General features: G+C 33.2%; 1 long non-coding RNA gene across 1 annotated transcript in view; it reads right to left on the bottom strand.

The window, feature by feature from the left end:
* Positions 1-2,880: 2,880 nt before the first annotated feature.
* LOC307176646 overlaps positions 2,881-26,442 on the bottom strand; it is a 77,106-nt gene continuing 53,544 nt past the window's right edge. The window contains exon 3 of the long non-coding RNA XR_013824854.1: positions 2,881-2,930. This is a non-coding gene — a long non-coding RNA (uncharacterized lncRNA). The remainder of the gene's footprint in view (positions 2,931-26,442) is intronic.

Raw genomic sequence — 26,442 nt, 5'->3', positions numbered from 1 at the left:
CAGAAGTGAATGCTTAGCAAGGAATTGGCAGATGGTCTCATTAGATAAAATGAACTGTTAAGGAGTGTCATCACTAATAAAATGTAGTGTGCTACCCACATTCAGGCTAGTGAGTTACAAAAATGCAATTCTGCATTATTGCTGTTGTGACGGTTATGATGGTTTTATGACAAATTCTGCTAGTCTTGCAAAGTCATCTCTTATATGTAAATATCACATGATAAATTCTGAAGCAAACATCTCCATTACACATAAAGAAAATATTGAAACTTCATTTACTCTTGACTGGTGAACAATACTTTATACTTAGTAGAGAAAACATATGCAGCATAAATGAAGAGAGTTTGGGGCACATTATCAAAATATGATGAAAGGTAGTCCAATTATAGAATTCAGGCTGACACTCACTTCTGTACCATATAAGGTACAGAATTGCCTCTGTTCTGGGGAAGCCCTTCATCCCTGATAGTATGGTTGTGTTTTACAGATGTGTTCCAGAATAAACAGAATTTTTTTTAAAAATCACCTCTTTTGACATTTCTGTATCTTTGCTGATTGAATAACAAATTAAATTTCAAAAAGTAATATTTTGATTCTGTTTATTTGGACAAACAATGAAAATCCAGTGGTACAGCTGCAGAAAATTGCTGAGAGAATATTTAGAATGGTATCAGCTTAATTCCCCATAGAAGGGTGCTAAGCAAGGTCATTTCAGAAGCAGGGAAAGAAGAGTTTTAATCCCACCTAGTATAAATTTGCTACCCATAAGTCTAGATGTAGCCTGACACTTGGGTTCCCATTTACAAACTGGAAGACCACTGTATGCTACAGGGATACTAGGACAATGGTGCTAAGTGGTATTGCTTCAGCTACACTCCACTGAAGTGAATATCAGTGTCTCCTTAAACATTACTTGGTGTTATGTGAAAGAAACAGAGCCCTGGTCAAATAATAGGGACATACCCCAAAAAGTGTTTTCAAAATGATTAAATCAAAGGGTGTGTGTGTGTGTGTGTGTGTGTGTGTGTGTGTGTGTGTGTGAATGTATTCACACATGCATGTTGTAACCTCTTAGTAACAGATCTAGAATGAAATTTCAGAAATACTGGAGTAGAATATTCTAGAGAATAAACTTCTTTAATCTCCATTCCCAATTAACACCCCATCGGGCTCTGTCTTAAAGTTGCATGTGCACCTCTTGAGGGCAAGTCATCTAATCTTTCTGTGATGCAATTTCCTTAGTTGCAAGATAGGTTACTCATGGTACCTACTCAGCATTGTTACTTGGATTAAACATGTTAATATTTCTAAAATTACTGGCTCATAATAAGCAACATGTAACAAAATAACATGTCCTTTTTAAAAAGAACTAAAATAAAGGGAAACAGCTTTTCTCGGAAGATTTAGGGTCACTTGCTTATTTCCTAGAGAAGTAAGTGAGCTGAATTATGCTTGATTTAAACGTTTAGTAGAACTTTTAAATCATATTTTTAATAAAATCTGAAATAAAAAAGTTAAACTACCTATATTTGACAAATCTTTACAATTAAAAAAATTGAAATATTCATAGCCATTGTGATTGGAAGATGACTCTGACTTTTGCACTGGCAAAATACATGATTATCATGCAAAGTTTATATTCCACTTGTCAAATAGAATAACTTGACCTGAGGAATAATTTATTTAAGCAATTATATTAATAATAAACTCCCATTCTATAGTACCCTTGGTCCTTATGAAAAAAAATAAATAACCTTTAAACATGGTTGTTTGTCACACTGTGGAATATAATATCATTACTCCTTGTAATTGAATTATATAAAAGTTTGAAGGAAGTCTTAAGTACTAAAGGAAATATGACTTAAAACTCAATGAAGATGGATATTAAAAATAAAAAAGACATGTGAACTAAAAGCCAGTAAATTTCGTGTTGCCCAGTTTAGGTCATCTCTCCAGAAACTAATGATTATTAATGACATTTTTAAAAAGCTGAATGTTGAAATATTATGACTCATAACAAAAAAAATTGTTAATATTTTTATATTCAGCTTTGTTAACCATTTTAAAATCCTTTCTAATTATTTCTGGGCAGGTCCAAAATCAAGACACGTCTGATAAACTATTGTATTGAATTAACCAAAATTTAAATGAAGCAATTCCTATGTTTAAATTAATCACAATAATGATTTGGGCAGAAGTTTTATTGTTTTGCATTTTAAATTAATTTTATGACATTTGAAATCTATACCTCCTTTCTTTCAGATGTATATGATTAAAGGATATAATACAAACGAAAAAAAAATCCCAAAGCATAAAAACAAAACCAAAAGCCAATCAAAAACTCACTTTTTTCCAAAGTAACATGGCTTTACAGTTATTTATTGGCTGAAGTGGTTTCACTTATTGTGAGCTACTTTTGCCTATCTCATGGGAACATCCGAGTGACAATGACATTTAAATGAGAGTCCATGTGCATTCATTACTGTGTATGAATGGAAAGGTTACACTTGGTAAAGCAAACCTCTTTTCAGTCTTAGTAACTTCGGAACAATTTACACATCAAAGAGTGAGCTACCCAAATAGATTAGAGATTTTCAATAAACCCTTATTAAGGAAGAGGTGATCCAATCCTCTAAACTGATGTGAACTCTAGTCTAATCTGGAAAATAAGCAAACTCTGTCTGTAAGAATAAGCTAATTTTATCATACTTTTTGAAAATAGTAAGTGTGGGATATGAATGGGAATCCCTATGAGTGAGAATATGGATAAAGATTTGCTCTCACATACCTGAAAACAAAAAAAGTACTGCTTCTTTGGAGTCAAACCTTCACATTGAGATGATGACTTGATGTTCCTAAAATGAAAGTCCTTCCCTGGCTCCCTTTTCACTTCCTCTGTGACACCGGATATCTAAGATCTCTTAGTCATGCTACAAAGAAGGAAAGAACAAAACAAACCAAGATCACAACTCATTCCCTGGTGAAGTATAGGAGATAAGCTACTTTTTTCTTGAAGCTCCTTCCCCTCTCAATGCTTGAATGCAGAGTAGAAGAGGAAAAATGATAGTTGCTGTGTTATTTGGGGTAAGGATGTAGAGAAGCAAAGCTAGCCCTTTTTACTCTGTCCATGAATTCTTATTAATCAGTAAAACTTTATGGACCAGAATTTGGGTGTGTGTAATCTTTGTCTTTACTTTCTTCCTCTTAAGCTGCCGCATACAAAGAAAGGAAATTTATAATGATAAGGTCCCTCAATTGAGATGCTTTAAACATATGTAATTGAGATGAAATAAAGCAGAAAGAAGAATTTGTATAGGGCTGTAGGTTTAAGAACCAGTTGAACTCACATGTTACTTAACCTTTCCAGTTTTCAATTTCTTCTGAAAATAAAGCTAATAATATCTTCCCCACTTGACTCAGCATTTTGTGAAAGTAAGAATAGATGATACAGGTGAAAGCGTATGACACAGAATACAAGATCATGAACATTTTTCATGGCTACCATGCTTTGCTCCATTTGGTTTTTTCTTTCTAATAATGAGAGTTCTACTGAAAGACAGTTGATGTAAACTCTTGAAGTGAATATATGGAAAGTAAACTTTATTTAGCAAAAGCTGTAGGACATGAGATTGAATTGCAACCCAGATGTGGACATATTTATTGTATGATTTTGTGTAAGTTAATTGATAACATGGAGACTCATGTTCCTCATTTGTAAAAAGCGGTTGATGTAAAAAATAAATCAATATGTTTAAGATGCTTATAATTAAATTATAATTGTCACTAAGTATAATTTAACCCTGCCAGGTACATGTCAGATAAGAAATTTGAGATCTCAGAAATGCTGAATGTCTTACCCAGAGGCAAAGAGTTAATAAATGGTCAAATGGAGATTAAAACCAGAATCCTGCTTACATCAAAACCTAGGCCCTTTTCACTTAAAACTATATTATTTAAAGGCCATCTATATTTAAACACAATAGCCTCAATTTAGGGAAATTCTAACAACTTCTAAAGACCTGAAACAGTATATTTAGAGAAGTTAGGATTACATCCAAAAATCTGGTGTTGATTACAACTAGTTTATCTAGATTCTTGTGAGGTGAAGAGAAATCTAGAAATTAAACATAAATAGACTTTTAAAATATTTTGATTGTTCTGGTTTTGGTTAAAAGGGAAGTTCAATAAACCATTCTTTAAACAGATAAAACTAAGCTATTGAATAGTATGTGGATTCAGGAATATGTTTTATTGGTTGTCAGTGCATGTGCCTGAATGTGTGTGCTTAAAGGTGACAACATTCTTTGAATTATTTGTACGTGTGGGTGAGGCTACGATAGAAGTTATTAACCAAAATGGGCTTTCTACGCTATACAAATTTAAACATTGCTTATTTTGTGGCCCCAATTTTCCTCTCAGAATCATTTTTGTGAGACTTAACCACACTTTTCAAGCTAAACTTTTATATGGAAAGTACTAGTGACTCACCTAGAGGTTTAGGGAACAGGTAAAGATTGCGAGAACTTCCAAGGAGTAGGGTTGTCAGATTTAGCAATAAATAAATAGATTTAGCAAACCCAGTGAATTAAAATTTCAAAGAAACAAATATTTATTTTAGTATAAGTATCTCCCAAATATTATGTGGGCATACTTACACTTTTTTTTAAATTCACTTTTTCTGAAACTTAAATTTAAATGGGTATATCAATTTTCCATGCTATGTAGCAAATTATCACACATTTAGCATCTTAAAAAATATTCATATATCATCCTATAACTTCTTTAGGTCACAAGTCCTATAGTGTAACAGAATGATAGCCCATCACCTTCACCATATTCTATTGGGTAGAAACATGTCACAGGTTTGGCCTACATTCAAGAGGAGGGGATTACACAAGAATTTGTCTCATTTGAGGTCACTCCATGGGTATCTACCACACTGGACATTCTGTGATTTATTTAGCAACTCTATGCAGGAGAGCATGTGTCTTTTGACAATGTATGATCAACCATATTTAGAGATAGCAAATCTAGACACATTTTCTTAAGTGGTGTGTATAGAGAAAAGCCAATAATCAAGGCTTCTAGGAGGTATATAACGTTCTACTAATTGCCTCTGTTGCTGTTGTTTCCAAGGTTTATCAAATTATGCCCAAATCAACAGAGACTGGCAAAAATTAGCATTACATCTATTCTGTAATATTTGACAGTAGCTTTAGAATTACTGCAACACAATTATCATCATTTGATAAACATTTACTGAGTTCCTGCTATGAGGAAGAACTGTGTTATACCCCAGTAATATAGAGATGGGCAATATCCCACTCATCTCCTCAAAGAACATGTAGTCTAGAAAAAGACGCACATATTCAGATCAGTGCAAATTCTAAATTATAAGACAGGAAGTGATTGATTGAAGCCTGTTTCACTGAAATTTTAGTTTGTAAAAAGTACCATAGGGGAGTTCTGCAATCAAATAAGTTTTGGACACATCAAGGTGTTGTATCCCATATTCGTTCCCTGGCAATACATAGTGCACATTAACATAGAAAGTCTTTGAGATATCCTATGTAAAGTACTTAAATTTGTATAACCTGGGTTTTCACAATCATTTCAGACTGCTGAAAGAGATTTTTATGCAACACATAGTAGCATCCTATAGCCGTTATAGGTCCTACAGAGTTCTAGCAAATATTGTTTTGAATATGCAGTATTCATGTTCAAGGTAATAGCAGGCTAGGGTTGGGGAGGAAGAGGCTACTGTTACGGTCAGTTTGAAATGGTATATTACAGTCACCCTGCACCTATATGTGGATTCACCATCTAAACATCTGCCCAAGCACCAAATCTTTAAGTTTTTCTAAACTCTTCCTTTTCTTCCTGCCCCAGCTCCTGCTATATAGTAAGCCTGTCCATTCTGCTTCCTAAATGTGTCAGTGAATCAAGGGTGTCCTCCTGGCCATTGCAGCAACTAGGAGAAAATAGTTAAAATGTTTCCAGGGACAGAGATGTGTTGTTTCTGAATCTGTGTGTGGATCTCAGTGAAGGAAAAACAGAGTAGTGTCACCACAGATATGTGAAAGGTTCTTTTCTCCTTTTTTTCATTTTACTTTCAACAATTTTACAGCTATGAAATTTTATGTTCTGAGAAGTCTCATAGCAGTACACCTGGACAGAAAATGAATGAATTCTATTTACATATTTCAACAATTAAAGGTGTTAAATCTCACTAATTGTGCATAATTGCAATTTAGTTATTATACTAAATAAACCGTAATTTACAATGTAAGTGATTACTCTGTAATTCACTGCTAAGCTATGTGACTCAGCAAAAGATAATAACATTGTTGGAGGGCTATCTTTCAAAAGATTCATTGTCAATGTTTCCCCAAGTGCTTGGATGAAAGGAAACTTCTTACTTGCACAGCAATGCATGGAGAATATTTACCAACTGTTTGTTAGTGTCCAGCTATGACCACTGCTTGCAGGACCTGTCATTGTGCAGAGTTTTGCTTCTGCCCCAAGGACTACATGACATTTTTGCACAAATCGAGCTTTCCCTATTCAGTAGCTTATGTGCTACTATAGTTTTTTTTTTTTCGGTTTGTTTCTCTTTCCCTGCTGTCACTTCTCAGCCATCAGCAATGTTTCACAGTGCTTCAACTTGCCAAATAATGGGGTCTTGTGATGTTTTCTCTACCTGACTTGCTTGTGATCACCCTGCTTCAACTCATCAGTAGGTATGTGGTTTGGCTTCCTGTCAGTCACCCTGTCTTGCAGACTAGCCCCATAAAGCTGGATTGTAATGAGTGTGACTCCGTTGCCACTGGGCTCTCAGTGTATCACAACTGAAGAACTGTTTGAGAATTTGATTTTAAGTAGAAAATATTAGCTGGAAGCCACAGGACAATATGCCGTTTGTTAGCGTGCCAAAGATGTGCTCATTTGCCTCATTAGCTTCTCTGCTTCATCTCTGAGCACATCATTTGATTGGCATTTTGCTCAACTAATACACTTTCATGATCAATTTTAGCTGAGAATTTTCAGCTCCCCATCTTGACTGGATCTTCCTGATAGTGGATAATACATGACCTAGAATATCTTCAAGGCAGACTGCTAACATAAAGCATTCCTAAGGTTGTGCGTTTACTAGTGCACATCACTGCATGGTGATTCTTGAGGAAATGTCTTAGGAATCTGGCAGTAACATAGGCAGCTGAAGGAAAGAGGTTTATAAAGAACTGAAAGCATTATAAACTAGTCAAGGACATAGCAGGTGGCCTGGTCATCAGTAGTGACTAAGTTTGAAACATTATTTGGTAACCTGAAAATAAACAGACATATGAAGGGGAAGGTAGATGAGTGCAGATTGTCAAGGTCTGATTCCACAGGCATAGCTGTATATCTTACCGTTTATTCCCAGATGATAAATAACATGTGTTTATTCCCAAACAATAAATAACATGATGACATTGTCTAGATCCATCTGTTCTGACATTATTGGTGTCTAATCTTGCCAAAGCACTTTGTATTTTTACAGTCCTAGTGTATTTTTTTCTTTAATTTTATAAAAACTTTTGTTCTACTTTATATGATTGGCAAAATAATAAATGCATACCTATAAAAAAGGGGGATAATAGAGAATGCAAAAATTCAGATAATAAATCACTCAAATTTTTCTTTCTGATAATCATTATTTATATTTTGGCATTTTATTCCAAACTTTTTTATCACTATCTATTTGGGTGATTAAAATAGAAAATAAACTTTTTTATATTTTAATAATTTTCTTTAATAATGATAACTGCTACTATCATTATTATTGGCAGAAAGGTTATATCATCATTTTCCTCTGAGACTTCCCAAGTATCTTGTCTATGCTGTAGGCCTCTCCTTTTAGAAAAGGCATTTCATTGTCTATAAATAACTCAGAAAACACCTTGTAGCATTTGAAGTTTAGATGCATGTTGTCTTCTTAAAAAGAATAACATTTTTGGAAACCCAATCAGCAACTAAACCTAGAGGGACTTATGATTAGTGCTCTCCCTGCACCATTTTTCTCCCTTTTCAGCATATATACATTTTAGTCTTTATGTGAAGCCTCCTCATGCTGCTAAATATCCATATTGCCTTTCAGGAAATCTATCTTGCTATTGTCTTGAGAGCCCTTAAATAACCTGTGCATTGTCAAAACGGTTCATGCCTATTTCCTACTTGAAAGCAAGCTGACCTCAATATTTCAAATGGAAGTTTTAATAAAAGACAAAGAAATCAACATGAGATATTCATATTAGACACAATAAAAAACTGAAATTCTAAAAGTGACCCAAAGTCTTGCAATGACCAGAGATTTCACGCCATTTGCTGTGTCTGAAGGTAGAATACTGGTATTTAGGCCATGATGAGATTGAACATTGACTACTTAGAATGTCACTGCTGCCAGAGTTAGGTCAATTGTCTGTGCTGGGCTCATCAACTTGGTGATTGGTATGACATAACTCTGCTGTTCTGGGCTTCTGTTCTTTTTTTAATTTATTTTATTTTTTATTTTTACTTATTTATTTTTTGGCCAGGCCTCGCAGTTTATGGGATCTTAGTTCCCCGACCAGGGATTGAACCTCGGCCCAAGGCACTGAAAGCACCAAGTCCAAACCACTGGACCCCAGGGAATTCCCTGTTCTTTTTGATATAATATATTTCCTTTTTCACAATGTTGTTCTTCAGCCATGGTTACCACTGCATCACTCAGGGATTTCTTTCCTTTTTTTTTTTTTTTTTTTTTTGCCGTACGTGGGCCTCTCACTGCTGTGGCCTCTCCCGCCGCGAAGCACAGGCTCCGGACACGCAGGCTCAGCGGCCATGGCTCATGGGCCCAGCCGCTCCGTGGCACGTGGGATCCTCCCGGACCGGGGCACGAACCCGCGTCCCCTGCCTCGGCAGGCGGACTCTCAACCACTGTGCCACCAGGAAAGCCCTGGGTATCCTTCTTAATCTAGGCAGTGATTTCGATTTTCACCGGAAGATACAGGGATCAGCTTAAGATCAGCTCCTTCTGGATATTGGGAATTGGACTCAGAATTCTGTTACTCTATATTCAGAGTGTTGCAACATCAGTGAAACTCAGTTTCTGCTTTGGCCTACATGGGAAGTATAATCTAGTACCAGGTAAGGCAGCAGTAAACCAATACAGTGCTCCTATTTTCAACCATGAAGCTAACCCCTTCTGAAAGACACTATAGACATTTGTCCATGTCTAGGTTAGCATCTTATTGATTTTCATTAACTTTTGTTAGGCAATTAAAAGGTTTGGCTAAGTTCACTGTGTTAGCATGTGGTAAACAATGACATAATAACAAAGAACACTATTCTTATCCACTTAACACCACAGAAGTCTGTTTCTTGCTTATGTACATCTGTCCAAGGATCCTGCAATATTTAAGAGCTATTCTGATGCATACAGAAAATCAGTGACTCCAGAAAGCTTCACCAGCCACCATGCAGCCTCCAGTTTGTTACTTAAGAGGAAGAGAGAGCCTGAAGAATGATATAAGGGACTTACACTGCCCTACACCATTCTGACAAGGTTCTTTAATTCTCCTGAGTGAAAACACAGAATGTGTAAACTTAACCTAGAATCCATCACTAGCTAAGCATGTTCTCTCCTATATTCTTTTTTGATCTGATTGATCCCTTCTTGTATAAGATCTTAAAAATAATGTGTTTCTCCTGATAAAACTTACCAATCTCTATCCTAAATTATTTTCTCACATTTGCAGGACTTTATTTTTCATTTGATCATTTGGCATGTCCAATTCTTATTTTGTAAAATATGAGGAATTCATTTTAATGTACTCCTCTGCATATGAAGGCTACAGAAAGGCCTTCATTAGGAAATGAGTGTCAGCTCTACTTTCAGTTTCCAACAAAGAAACCAGCCACAATGAGAAGTACATATAAATAAATATATGAACCATTAGGCAGTGTGACCATATTCTACAACATACACTGCTTCCGTCAATAAAAAGACCAAGCTTGCCATAAAATTATGGAGGAGAAGATGTTGGTGTTTGGGTCTCTATCTGCATATATTGTCTCATTCTTGATTCTTATCCTCTTGTACCCTTTCACTTTTATTAAATATCTTTATAATACATATTAGAAGCCAGATTCAAAGCAGTGTTTATGGCATTTTCACAACAAGCGTTACCAATGCTCCAGCAGAGAAGGTAAAATACTGAGTGGCTATACATCTAAGAAGAGAATAGTTCCTCTTTATTCCATGGCTGATAGAGGTCAGTTGACATCAGTTCTAATTTATTTATCAGTTCTAGTACATGTGTTATTGTGTGATTGTGAGAAAGTCATACATACTCTCTTGTTATAAGTTTCTCTTTCTTAATCAAAGAAATTAAATCTTATTATCTCAAAATTCTCCTCAGCTCAAAAAATGTATTACCATTTCAAACATCTTTTTTATCACTTACTCAAGTAGAAACCCTATTTTCTATTAGGTTTTTCTCATTTAATTCTCTAATTTTCTAACTAACAAAATAGTCTTAATAAGATATGACATAATGAAATAATATATTAATATAATGAATAAAGGCTCTGAATTTAGAAGTCTGATTCAAATTCCAAGTCAACAGCTTGCTAGTTGTGTATAACTTGACAAATTATTTGACTTCTAAACCTCAGTTTCCCCCTATGAAAAATGGCAATAATTTTAGTAACTTCTTAAAAGACAGATTAATAGCAATTATCAAAAAGCGGTGTGATTTGCAGAATAAATTTTTGACGTTTTTAGGGAGCCTAGGATATTATGTCACACACAAAATGTGACCTATGATTACGACATACTTTTCCCTTATAGGTGTGGTCCACAGAAAAAGTAGACAAGGCAGCCATGGAAATTGCAATACCAAGTACTAAATAGCTTCCCCTAAGGGAGAAGCCAGATTTTATGTGACTTTAATGTTTGCAATAGCGAGCTTCCTTTAATCAGGCAAATATATATAATTAAGGCAAGTATGATATAAATACCTTTTGATATAACAAGGATATGTGGCTTGTGTACTCACTGAAGAGAATCATCTCATAGAGAAAACACTCCCACCCAATTATTATCCTAGTACTATCCTATGATACTTATTATTCAACAGAAATAATTACAGTCAAATTTTGATTATTGTTAAACATTTTCCCTTTAATATTGGAGAGCAGAAAAAAAATTATTGAGAGTGTAGAGCTTTCTTATAACACCTTTCAATCTCCTGGAGCAAGGGGTCCACACAGACATACAGTTAGTACAACAATATGTCATAACCAAATTATACATCTACAAAAGCAAACTAATCATAAATATTTTTACTTGAAATTCACAACTGAATCTTCCTGAGATTGTAATAGCTAACTGAGTGAAGAAAGAAAAATAGTCTGGGATATATGTGAATTAATAACTAAAACACATTTAAGCAATTTTCTTAATTATAAAGTTTTCTCAGCAATTTTTATAGGACAGTTTTGAATTTTTAAGAGGATAGTCAATACATATTTAACCAAACATATATCACCAGTAAATTCTTTTCTATCATATGATATATTTAACCCTAAATAGGAAACTATGTACTATGCTACTCCAAAGAGATTAAGATGTTCTTTAAATGTTGATTGTCCATGATTTCAAATACACCCTAGAAGACTCAATGTTGTCAGTTTATTTTAATTATTTGTGCCACCCTTAGATGACTATAATAAAGGATTAATTTTTCTGGAAACTCATAAGAACATGTACTTTATATGTTTGCCATCAAAATTTCCAAAGCACAACCCACACTAAGCCTTCTGTTCTGGCTTTTCTTCTGGCTTAGTGACAAAATAGGAAAAAATGAAAAAAGGAAAGAAGAGGAAGGCTGGCTAACTCTTTGCTATCCTCCGCCTTTCTCTCTGCTTAGCTAGCATTTGTTCTATTTTCTAGCAGCAGTTCTGAAGCTACAGAAAAGTGGAAAGAATATATAAGACAGTGAAAGTCCCATACTCTTTGTCTCTTGCTTTTCAATCTCTGATTTGACTTTATCACTTTTGATTCTTTTAATGTAATGGTTTACAATAAATATGAAATGACATATTTTATTTTATGTTTTTGTTGAAATAAGAGTAAAACCTTAATATACTGTGTGCAGTGTTTGCATCTGAATTTCATATTGTTCAAATCATTTTCTACAATGAATCCCCAAATTTCAATATCTCCCACTTCTAAAGGTTGTCCATGTGAACTCATACTCTTCATTATTGTTGTCCATTTTTATATTTAGCATCTGTATGGATTTGAGGGAGCAGAGGAGGCTAATTATTTTTATTTACATGTTATAGGCACTAATTGAAGGTCTATACTTTAATTAACTAGTAGACATTAGAAAGATGACGAGCAGCTAAGATATAACATGCATGGGCCAGAGCAAAGGAAATTTATCATTGTTTTGTACTGTTATTTACAACCCTTTGATATTCAGTGAGGTTTCCAGGTACTCTTGAGCAATGACAGAGCTACCACATTCTGGGGCACCAGCTACAAACACTTAGAGGATATCTGGGATGGGGGAGGGATTCAAATGTTCCCTGCTTTCAATAGTTTCTTCTTTCTAGGTTTTCCCTGCATATATGCAAGCTCTTCACACTGCAACGTTGTGCTGCATTTAGCTAATTGCTTCATCTAATAAGGATAATAGAGCATTTTTCTATAGTATTAAATTTTTAATTCAATATTTTAAAGTAATTATGGGATAACTGCTTAACTGGCTTACTAAGTGAAGTGCTCAAATTGCAGTCTCTTGTTCTTTCCTGTTTCAAAATCTTCAAAAACAGATGAGCAATCTGCATTGTATACATGGGTTGAACTATAACGCTGTATACCTGTATCTTATACGATAAAATAGAATGCACAAAAACATCTTCAAAAGCAGTTTATAAGTGATAAACTTATATATCACTATTTTATCACACTATCTTTATAGTAGAATTAACCTAGTTAAAGGATTAAAGCTATGTAGCAAATATCTACCAGTATGACAAAGCAATAAATGGAGCAGATAAGTTTAATTTTAAAAAATCTAAAGTACTTTTCTAAATTCGATCTTTAAAAAACCACTACATTTGCTATAATGTCCACAGATCTCACTTACTTAACTTTAAAATCATTTGGACTGCATTACTTGAAACAAAAAATAGTTATTCATAAAGGAATGATCATCCGTGTCTACAGCTTCCCGCAAGTTTTCACTTCAAACACACCTATCAATATTTTCACCAATAAAGATTTTGTATCCTTTTTGAAAACCTCAATTATGCTTTTGACTGTTTAAAATGTATATCTATGTATTTGATTACTACAGAAATACTTCAATCTCAAAAAGCTAACTTTCATCAAAAGGAATAAAAATCATCTAATATTCTTTGAATTCTAGGTCACTTTGGGAAAGAAAAAAAGTTCAGAATTTCAAACTATAAATCAAAATACAGAAAAGCCATTCCATAGTATTTTTTGCTTAATGTGCTGTAGTCAACTTATTATAAATATTGGCTCTAAAAGGTTCGTTTCCAATTACCTCCCACAAGTTTTCTATTTTCTATTGAAGGCCTCCATTGACTGATGTATTAAATTATGCATAATCAACTGAAAAGGATCAGTTCAAATTTTGGCACTCAGTCACCATCTGTTCTTTGTATGTTGACATACCTCACATCACTTTCATGTTTGCTTTATAAATGGTGTGACAGTTAGGCTTTTCATAATGTTTGTTGTTCCATATAACTAATTATAGTGATGGTCATATTCTGAGAATATAAAGATCCATTCAGAAAACTGCATAATTTTGAAAATAAAAACCTTCAATGTGTAGTGACTTAATTTCTAACATTTTTCATGGCAATCATTCCAGGTATACATTCATCCAGGATTTTCGTTCAATAACATGAAATATTAGGACCTAATTTGTATCACAATGTAGCCTCCTTCAGAAAAATCATCAGTGGGATAGTCCCTGATGTAAATGTGCATAGCTTCAAAATTTAAAACAAATAAAAAATAAAAACCAACCTCCAAATAAACCATTTCTTAAGAATTATTACCGTTTTGTTAATCTTTAAAAAAAAGAGAGTACATTATACACACACACATACATCCACAAGTGGAAGATACATGAGCAACAAAGTCAAATATATTAAATATAGTGTTTAAAAATTATCTTCAAAATCAGAGGGAAAGTATTAGGACACATGCACTGGAATAGTAAGTAAATAATTTTTAGTATCTTTGTGTACCCTGAGATAATATGGACCTCAATCTTGGGCACATGATTTTTATTCTAACCTAAGCTCCAAATATTTTCCTCAAATTTATACTAAATTTAATTTCTATAATCTTTGTCTAAAATAAACACTATTTCTATAAGATGGAGTGAAATCCTGTGAATCATCTTTTGTTTACTCATTACCTGTCTTATTTGGATGTTCAGAGGAATGATTTCTGTTTTGCTTTGCAATTATAACTGTACATGGCAACCACTTCATATCAAATAAATAAATAAAAAGTGCTGATCCTATATAAACTGCCAAAGTCTCCATAAGAAAGGACTTTCTGTGAGTCCACAGATAACCTCTAGAAATTTTTAGTAATTATTTTCTATTACTGCTAAACTCAAAGTTTTCTCTCTTAACATTTGCTTTATTGGTACAGGCAAAATATGCACTGATGCCTATTAGCAAAAATTTAAAAAAAAGGGTTCCTTCCTTTAGAATGTTCCCAGAGAAAAGTAGAGGAAAGCACAAGTCATGAGGAAGAAAAATGAGCTCATTTTCTTGGCAGTCAAATAACTATTTGGAACCAAGGATTAAATGAAGTAAAATCTCAGTTACACCTCCCTGTCCTTCCTGAAAATAAACAGACACTGAACAATTCTTAAGCTGTTACAAAATCAAAGGTTATAAAACTTTCACTTTTTAACCTTGACATTTTGAATACAGACAATTCCTACTGATAGTACTTTGAAAAATAAAAGTTCTGGCTTTCAAATTTACTACTACAGGATTATGTGATTCAAAGTAAAGAGGAAGACAGAAAGCCTCTCAGAGCCAAGTGCTTTTCTCTGATATTCTTTCTTATGATCCTTTTAAGAACACTGTATTTTTTTCTCTTTTATTTAGAAGAGTGGTTGCAGGGTCTGGTTTTTAGCTATCTTTTATTAACCATTATTTTTGTAAATTTAGAACAATCTCTAGCACCAGTCTGTTACAGCTCCATCTTCACTTCCCTGTACTCAGTCTTTGTCTCTACTCATGCTTTCTGCCACCACAGTCAAAATACTTTCTTCTTCAACAAGCTTTCTTCCACCAAAGTTTTCCTAAATACACCCTTTTCACTGTGGTCTTGATCTGTTTTTCTGGGTATCATCCAAACATGTTTAATTGACTTGTAAGTGGGCAAAACTTGTATCAGTTTTCCCACCATGTTTATAGCAATTCCATCCTAAGTGTAGTATCAAGTTTTCAATCTTTTCTCCATCAATAAGCTCTGAAATTGCTAGATTGTGACAAACGTAATCATAAAAAACTGTGTGAGCTGTTGTGAGTTGTCCTCCCCTCCCCCATACCAGGGTCCAGCCCTGTATTTCACTGCAAAATGTCCATGCCCCAGCCCCACAGCATAAGTAACATATCGGATATGTACTATGCAAATTTTCCAATAGCTAGTTATCTTCACCAAATACATTCTCTCTGTGTTTTCTTTAAAAATTTGGTGTTTATTCAGGACTCTACCTTTGATCTACATCTTTTCTTATTCAGAGTGATTTAATCCAGGCACGTTTTTCTCTAACAACCACCTACAGAATATCAAATCTGTACTCCAGCATGGATCTTCTTATAGATGCATAGAAAACTACATCTCCATCTAATTATTTTGCCACTAACAGTAGTGAATTACAGATACCATTTGTACAAAATATATGTTGGGGAATATGGCAGCTTCAAAACATTATGCACTCATTGAGGTGGTTATTAGAATTTACCTTTGACAGAGAATAATAATATTCAACACTGAACAATGCTTCCTGTGGGCCTAGTGCTATTCTAAATACCACCTTTTTTATAATATATGATTAACCCTCACAACCATCTAATTAGTAGGTAATATTATTGTCCCGTTTTACATTGGTTGGAACTTTGGCACAGAGAAAAAATCCAGTAACTTGTCCAAAATGACACAGTAGAAGATTTTTGATTTTTTAAAATCAATCCAATAGCTATTTTACCATAAACTCTGCACTTTACACTTACACTATACTGACTGACATACCTCCTCAATTCAATCTAATAAAAAATATACACTCATGTTTTCCTCAACAGCATCTTGCTATTCTCCTATACTTTTTATTAATAACACAGTGAAAAGAATTCTAATGTTAAACATGGCCTTTCATTTAACTTCCACACTGCATTGAATTTACTGATTATATTCTGTCAATGCTACAACCTAATTGTTCTCACATTTGTTACCTTTTCTGAATCGGCACTGTTACTGTGTACATACATCTTTTCCCACTCAGGCTAAAGCAATAGTTTCTTCTAAACTGTCTTCTTCCTATTATAAAAAAAATTCCTTCTATCCTGCCATATACTCTCTGATCATAATACTTTAAGAATCTGATAGAAGCATATTACTTAATTGTCCTGACCTTTCAGTAACTCTTCATCTCATACACCTTTACAGGACCAATAGGACTTTCTCCTTCCTATCATTTCAAAATCCTAGCCTGTTGTTAACCCTTCTGCTTGTCATAGCAAACTGTATAGAAGTAACTAAAGGAAACATGCTATTTCATGACCCCAGGCCTTTTAACATGCTGATATCCCCTCAAACTGGAATGAACTTCTATATCTAGGATGCATCTACTGATCATCCCTCTGTTCTGCCATCTTTGACCATACTTCCGTTTCTAACTGGTCATTTTACGTTTGCTTATTATTGTATCTTTACGTCAACCATAGTGTGTCACTATATCTTTATATGTGTGTGTAGGTATATATAAGATATATAATATATGTAATATATATATATATATAACATTACGTATATTATATATACCTACAAACACGTATTTAAGTTATAATACCTAAGAGGGTCTATTGCAATAATTTGTTTATGTATATCCTATTTGAATATATGAACTACTTTTTTGAAGTAGAATTATAGGACTTATTGTGGGAAGTAAAGAAAAAGGAAAATTTAAAAGTGGTTACCAAGATTACAAGTTTGGCTGACCGGTTGTCACTGAAATGATTTAGAATTGTAAAGAGAGGCAGAGAAACCAATTTGGGTGGATTTTATATTTTATTTATATTTCATCTTGTTAGGAAATATTGTTGAAATTTTACTATAATCCATTAGCCCCAAATCTATTTTCTTTAAAATTGGGTACGAAGGCGTTTGTATACTTTGATTAAATCTGCATTTTAAGAAACACATTTGAAGGGAAAACAGACCAAACTTAAATTTTAGAAAATTCATATATCTGATCCATTTTCACAAGTAGCTGAATTGCCTAGGCAATAATAAATTATTGAAAGATACACCATAGACACAGATAAAAAATACAAATTTAGACAAAAAGCAAAATATCATTGTCTTTAAAACATTACCATACATGTCATCTATGTATATATTTCTTTTAAAAAATCCAACAATTAAAATAATATTTTTGTATGGTTACTATGATGGACATTTTCATAACAATTATTTCATATTCATTGTACACTCAATAGAGTAAAGTGACATAATCTAGATCTTGTAATTTTAAGCAATACTTTCTATTAATCAATACTTTCTAAATTTACAAATGAAAGAAGTAAAGAGGGTCAAAATATAGGAGGATACACTTAAATATTGATGTTGTTATTGAAAATCTTGTAAACTCATTTTCAATTTACCTTTATAATACGTTGCAAAATTCAAAGAAACTGTAGAACAATATTAATAAACTTCTATTATTATTGAACTTTAGTTTTTCATAAGAGGTACACTAAACTAAATGAGTACTTCACAAAATCAAGCTATGAATATACATATTAATAGTTAATGTATACTGAAGAACTTTTTTCCAGGAATGTTAGATGGCAAAATAGTCATACTTTATTATCCTAAGTAGTATTAATGAGAATAGCAGAAGCACAGAAATATCAAGTAGCTTTCCCCAAATCATAAAGCCAAAATTCAGGTAAGAAAGGATTAGAATCTTGATATTTTGACAGAAGTTCAAGCCTTTCTCCACTGATATACTACTTACTACCTGTGATATGACTTAATTTTCACCAAGAGTGTAAGGGATATGACTAAAGATATGATTACTAGACATTAGATATCTTTACTGCCCAAATAAGTAATACTTATTTCATTTAGTGAAAACAAAGTGTATGGGTCATGAATATAGTTTAGTCACAGCCTCCCACTTGTCTGTTGTAGCCCATTCAATTGAATAGCTTTAATGAATTTTCATGTGTCTCTTCTAAATTCCCTGGTTGTCGGTGAATGTATCCTAACGTGCTTTATATTTCCAGGATCTACCTAGCCCTGCTATGAAACATAAGCAGCACCGAGTATACTCTAATTAAGACTACATAACTTTCTGTTAAAATACCTTACGCTTTTCTCCTAGGGAATAAAAATTGATGATGAAGAGAAAATTTATCGAATCCACATTGCATGTTAGAGATATATAATACCTTGCCTGCTAAAGAAATCGACTCAAAATTGAATAAACTGAAAATTTTATATTTTTCAATTACAAAGCACGTAAATTATCTTATAGTCCAGAATAAAAATGCCAGGTTAATCTCCATATCAAACTCAGCCTCAAAAATAAACTTTAAAGCTAAGGTAATTAGAATAAAAATAGAACCCCAAGCTGCTCATACCTCAAACTCCTCATAAATTCTTAGACTTCTGAAATTTGCAATCACCACATAAAAACATCAAGAACATTTAGAGGAGTAATACAGAACCCATATCCTCTACAAGAGAACAATTACAATGTTTAGAATGCAAACAAAAATTACTCAACATACAAAATATGAGGGAAAAAAAAAAACTGGCCCATTCTCAAATGAAAAGACAATCAGTATAAGACAACCACAATGTGACCTAGATGTCAGAATTATTAAATTTGGACTTTTAAGCAGTTATTATAACCAAGCACAGTGGGGTAAATGGAACTACACCCATAAGGAAGAACAAATAGAAATCTAATATCTAAAAGAAGAAATATCAAATATTATATATATTTGATATTAAATATATCACATATTATATATGATAGTTCAAATCTAAAAAAACAAAAAGATGAAAAATCTAGAACAAAAAACACATATTTATCAGATGGCCTCATAACAGAATGATGATGAAAGATGAAAGTGTCAGTGAACTTGAGATAAATCAAGAGAAATTACTCAATGTGAATAATAGAAAGAAAAAGATTGAAAAAAAAAATGGGCCTGAGACCTAGGGACATTTTAACAATAGCAAAAATCTAATATATATGTAATTGGAAATCCAGAGAGAGTTAAGGGGAAACAAGGGCAAAGAAAAAATTAAAAGAAATAATAGCTGAACATCCCCAACATAGCATAAGACATAATTTTACAGATTTAAGAATTTCAGTTAATTTCTAACAGAAAAAATACAAAATAGACCATGGTTAGGAACACTATAGGCAAAGTGCTAAAAAGAAAATAATGAGATTATCTCGAAAGTGATTAAAAAAACTTGGCATTTTCAACAGAAGAACAGTGATTTTTATTACCATGGATTTCTCATCAGAAACTTTGGCAGCCAGAAAACTTGAAACACTTTTAAAGTCCTGAAGGTAAAAACCTACTGTTAACCCTGAATGCTATATCCAGTAAAAACATCCTAAAAAATACAAAGTAAATAAAGTCTTTTCAGCTAAAACAAACAAACAAGCAAAAAGCAAACAAAACAAAACACCGTAAGATAATCTGTCACCAGTAGACCTACACTATAAAATACGTTGAATAAAGCTTTATTGAGCTGAATGAGAGCAGATGAAAATTTAGATTTTAAAGAAAAATTGAACAGGTGATAAGTGGTAAATATTTAGGTAAAGACTATTTTGTCTTACATTTAATTTTGTTAAAATATATATGACCATTTAAAAGAAAAAGTAATGTTTTGTAGGTTAATAATAATAAAATTCAGAATGACAACTGTAGCATAAAGGTAGCAGTTCAATGGACTTAAAATGATTGCAGGTTTTCTGCCTTTTATGTAAAGTAGTATAAAATAGCTATAAGTATTATAGATTGGGAGAAGTTAAGAATGTATATTATAATTTCTTGAGCAACCACTAAAATAAATAATACAAAGGGTATAGCTAAATATCCATAGGTAAATTTAAATTAATTTATAAAATTATTTAAAGACTAGCAGGGGTCACCTAAAGAAAGTATCAGAATTTTTTTTCTCTTCTTAGCATCATGCATTCATTGATATAATGATTCCCTTGACCTAATTATAAAAAAGCAAAACAACTATCACCATATCCAAGAGGGAAAGTAGGCAGAAGCCCATATGACTAATTAAAACTGCATGCTTTCGTCATCCTCTGAACCTGATAAAGCATTAAGTATATACTCTTTCTTTCCTCCATTATCCCAAACATCATTGTTCCCGATTCCCTGCCCCCCACCACACACACAAATCACTACCTTAAAAGACTGTATCATGGGTGTGTTGTTGTAGAAAGATAATGGAGAATGCTTAATAAGATTATTCCAGTTTATAGAAAGTAATTATATATTTGCACTGCTGAACTTTTGAATAGCTCACGCAATTTTTAATTTTGAGATGTTTAGAGAGTTATGGGATAGCCAAATATATATCTTGTTGTATCTACAATTCCATCATTCGAGATTTTTCTATTTGATCTCCATGAGTTTTCCATAGAGATTCAAAGGGTATGTGGAAGGAGGATTAAGAACTATGAGCAAACAAATGGCACAACCGTGAAGAAATCACAAAGAACTGAAAATCAGGAAAGGGAATCATGCATTTGCTTTGTAATCTTAACCACGCTGGCTTCTTAATATTGTTTCCACATCTGTAAAATGAAAGGACTGAATTAGGTGGCAATAAAAGTATTTTAGTTCTGAAATTTCATTATTATGATAATAGACACCGTTTCTGGGGCATAAACCTAGTGTTTCACATACATTACTTGATTTAAGCTTCATTACAAACTGCAAGGGACATATTATCCCTATATTAAAATGCATAAAACTGAATTTCAGAGCATTCTCTCTCTAAATAGGATCCAGAAATCTAAACAAAATCATGCTTTGAAGTTATGAACCTTGTTTTAAGAATTTCTGGGTGGTTGAGGTATGCAGCACTGAGTCAAAATGATAACGTATTAAGGTAGAATGAGTTAAAAATCCATTTGGTGACCTAGTTAATGTTTGTTACACACTTAACATGAGAATGCCATCATGTTCATTCTGAGGCTAAACAAAGATTTTTTAAAAGTCTATATCAAGTTATCTCTATCTTTCAATATTAAATTACATATTTGCTTTTTTGTTGTTTAAAAATAAGTTAGATATCTACAGAATATGTAAGGATCATGTCTAAATACTCATTAATAACATAGATCTATAAAGTAGCAAATTAGTTGATCAAATGAATGCAAAATAGGTAGAGTGATTTTCACTATCATTTTAAACAAGTAATATAAAACTCACTTTCCTGAACTAGCAGTGGAATTTGAACCAGAAGCAGAATCTTTGTGGTGATTATGCTTCTAAGCTCAAACAAGCCGTTTTAATTTTTGGTAGTTATTTTTTCTCATACGTATAATAAGGGAATTCTACTGTTACCCTGACATTACCACACATTCATTAGACATCATGGCCACAGAGTAGATCTCCGTGTGAGCAGCAATGCCTAAGATGTTTGAGATATTTTGTGAAACTTATTTCATGGTGAAAAAATTTGAAAAATTCATAGTTAAAAAGCTAAAGAACATTTTCCAAAGTCTTATGTGTTCTAAAATGACTCTGACCCTCATAGAGGATAATGAAGTACAACATTTCTCAAGATAATGATCCATGAACCTTGTTCTGAAAAGCAACTTTTGGAATTTTTTTCATGAGATACACTTTAGAAAAGATGTTTCTGATTCTCTTTTCTTTAGCTAATTAATACATATATGGAACAGAAAGATTCCATTTCAAATTATATAGCAAATCTGCATGCCACACATGTACATTTTCCTTACTTAATTAAATTTACATGGGGCTTCCCTGGTGGCATAGTGGTGAGAGTCCCCCTGCCGATGCAGGGGACAAGGTTTGTGCCCCGGTACGGGAAAGATCCCACATGCCGCGGAGCAGCTGGGCCCGTTAGCCATGGCCGCTGAGCCTGCGGGTCCGGAGCCTGTGCTCCGCAACGGGAGAGGCCACAACAGTGAGAGGCCTGCGTACCGCAAAAAAAAAAAAAAAAAAAAAAAAAATGTACATGTTATATGGAATTGTGATCACTCCCAGCTTAAATACTTCCAACCTTTTTGGCGCCAGGTACTGGTTTCGTGGAAGACAATTTTTCCATAGGGGTGGAGGGATCGCTCAGGCAGTAATGCTAGTGGTGGGGAGCTTCAGCGGCAGATGAAGCTTCACTGGCTTGCCTGCCACTCAGCTCCTGCTGTGCGTCCTGGTTCCTAAAAGGCCGAGGAGGACCAGTACCGTTTCTCGGCCTGGGGATTGGGGACCCCTGATTTAAATGAGTGTCAGAAGAGTGAACTAAACTAAAGATCATCACAACTAAAAAAACTGACACCAGCTTATTTATTTTTCTTTTTTAAAAAATAGATACAATTTATCAAGCTTTTAAAGAAAATATGAGTATCTTGGAAGGAAATAATAATGGCAACATCTACTAACTGTGGGAGAGTAGTTTTTTTGAGCAATGAGGTTATTCTTAATATTCCGGTGGACAAAAACATAATGAAAAAAGAAACAAATTCTACTAGTAACACTTAAAAGATTAGATGCTTTATATTTTATTCCAGAATCATGGGTCATTTATCATTTTTTTTTCCATTTTAAAATTATAGCTCAGTGTTTTCGAATCTGGAGTCAGCTAGCTTAATGCAGCTTCCTTCCCCTCAAGCAGAGTAGGTGGGTAATGATTGGATCTTTGCACAGAATTCAGTATTTTATATAAGAGGATGTAAACTGATTCTCTAGGAGATCAAAAAAAACTGTTCTCTTATTGCAGCTATTTTTAGGGAAAAAATAGATAACAGCCATAGTCCAAATTGATTCAGAATTTAAATATGATTTTAACAAAAAGCAATGTTTAAATCTCATGTAAATATTTCTCATTAAGTCCTAATGCATACACACTACGTAAATTCTACAGACAATTTGCTAATGCCATTCATGAAATGGAACTTCTGTAAGTTGTTTTTAAAATGAGAACATTGGTCATATTTTGATGATGTTACTTCATTACACTTTAATTAGTATTGCAGAAATCATGCAAGGTTTATAAAACAAGTTAATTTAACCTTGGAAAACAAATTTTTATACCGTAATGTGACTTTACTTACTAGGAAGCTTTAATTAAAACCTACTATTTCACAAACAATGTATCTGTTTAAATACCAATTTTATGCTGTATGTAAGTCCTCACAAAAAGGAAGTGTTTTGTTGTTGTTGTTTTGTTTTGTTTTTCTATTCTTTTAGTGTCTAAAAATAAAGAAATTTCTAAACAGTATATTACCAAAGAGTTTACTCCACTATGTGCTCTTGGGTTGGTGATAGAATAATAATAATAGATACATAGATATTTCTCCAATTAGAAGTCACATATTTTTCAGATTGTAAACCTCCAGCCAACTGTATTTTTTACCTACCAATATAGTGTTAGATGGTCAAGGAGAGAAATGTAATAAAACTTATTGAAATTTTTGTGAAATTGCTTTTAAAATATAATCACAGCACAACGCAGTTCTGGAAAGCTAAGGAAACAATAGCTAAGGATAAGAAAGGATAAGGATAAGAAAGCTAAGGATACAATCATGGAGTCAGAAAATAGTTTGTCCACTATGCTGCCTGGTAATTACGGAAAAGATCTGGAGTGGGGAGTCCTTAATGAATGTAGAGAGAAGGAAACAGGAATTAGTTATGGGACTTGAGCAATACAATGGGAGGAGGAATGAAACCATGGCAGTTCTTGTGTGGGAGAATGTAAAAGCTTTAAGCAATCAGAATAATAAAATTAGGGACAAGAAAAATGTCTGGGGACCCCACTAGATGGTATATCAAAGTAGAAGTCTGTGAAAGAAAATGTGGAACAGCTGGTCATGTATTTTTAACCAAAAAACTAAAATGCAAAGCTTACAGAGAGGAAGAACAGCAAACTAAAAATTCCTGAGGGAGATTTCATGTGTTAACATTTTCAGATTGATTGCCATGATGAGATTTTCCTGAGGCCAGTATTCTTGTCTGAAAATATCAAAGAAACACATCTTTTGAAGCAAACATGTTCATTTTGCTTTACACATACCTTTCATGTTGGCACTCACTTACCCAAATATTTTCAAAGATAAGCACTTCCTGAAAAATAGAGTGTAATTTCTTTAACCTGTGTTTGAACCTCCCACCAAATGGCCAATGTCATATTTTTAAAGAGCATTTACATTTTCTCCTTTATGAGTCCTGTATACCAAGATGAACCCACTAGATACAGTTCAACCAATATTCCTTATACATTCCCTTTCCAGACCATGCAGAATACCCTCCTTTTAGTTGTTTTACATTAGTTCATCCTTCAAATCCTGTAACACTGGAAAGTCTTGCCTGATTCTTCCTGACTACCGTGAGCACTTCTTTTCAAAAATTCAAGTGTTTTCTAGGCTAGAGAAACATGTGAGTTTTGAAAACTGCCCTATTTTAATGGTTAAATTTTGTGCATCTTTTTCCAACAAAATAATAATAATAATGCGGTTTATTTAGTATAATATATTGTCAGTTATAAAATTTAATTGGAAGATTATAGAGCACTCCATTCCCTCCAACATTTCCCCCACATCAACAGGGCACCAGTATAAGAACAATGGATTATAGCTGAGTTTCAAGACAGCCATCTTCTAAGGAAAAGTAATTATGAGAAGTCCAAAGTCAAGAGCAGAGATAAAAACATTAAACACAGTTGAACTCCCATCCAGATTAACAAAAATCCTCACACCAAAGGCATATTTACCTTAATTCCTTATAGTCAATACAACATTTCTACCTTACAACAAAAATTATAATATCACAAAAAGCAAAAAAATAAATAAAAACAAAAACACACACAGTTTGAAAGGACAAATTATCAGAAACACTCAGACATGACAAAGATGTTAGAATTATTAGAGAAGTTTAAACAGCTATGATTACTATAATTCAGGGCTCTGATGGAAAATGTAGACAGTGCGCAAGAGTAGATAAGCGATGCAAAGAGAGAGATGGAAAGTTTAAGAAAGAATTAAAAAAAATAATTTTTCAAAATAAAAACTCAGTGACAAAAAAGAATGCTTTCCGTAAGCTCAGCAGTAGACTTGACACAACCAAGGAAAGTACCGATGAATATGAAGACACGTATAATTTTAAGCATTGGTTTATTTTATACAACATATCAAACTTACTGGTTTAATACAGTTTTACAGTACTCTCTCACTAACACTTTTGATGCCTGTATGGTCTATATTGATATATTCTTGTCTAATAATGGTTATTTGTGTTTTCTCTTTTTTTTCCCAGCATGATAGGTCTAGTTGTTAATCTTTTCAAAATAGCAACATTTAAATTTGGCTTTCTTTATTGCACATATTCTCCATATCATTGGGTTATTCTGTTATCCTTATTATAGTTCTTCTTTAACATCCTTAGGTTTGATTTGCTTTTCATTTTCTTGCTTGTAATGATGGAAGCTTAAATCATTGAAATTTAGTCAGTCTTCCTTTTAATATGTTCATTTAAGGCTACACATTTTTTTCCTAAACATTGCTTTAACTATATCTGACAAGACTTGATATATCAAATCTTCCTTACCTCTCAGTTAAAATATTTTCTTGTTTCTAGTATAATCTTCTCTTAAACACTGGGTTGTTTAGAAGTGTGTTAATTTTCAAATTGTTGGCATTATTCTAGTTTTATTTTTTATTATTTATTCAATGTTAATGTTACTATGGTCAGAGAATATGCTCAAAAATTTCAATCTTTTCGAAATTGTTTGAGATGATGTATGACCTGGAATTTTATAAATATTGCATGTGTTCTTGAAAAGAACATGTACTCTGCAATTGTTGAATATAATGTTTCATGTATGTCAAT

This window comes from Stenella coeruleoalba, assembly GCF_951394435.1.
Source record: "Stenella coeruleoalba genome assembly, chromosome: 18".
Lineage (NCBI taxonomy): Eukaryota > Metazoa > Chordata > Mammalia > Artiodactyla > Delphinidae > Stenella > Stenella coeruleoalba.
The sequence above is the reverse complement of the archived record's forward strand: the minus strand, read 5'-3'. Positions and strand labels throughout refer to the sequence as shown.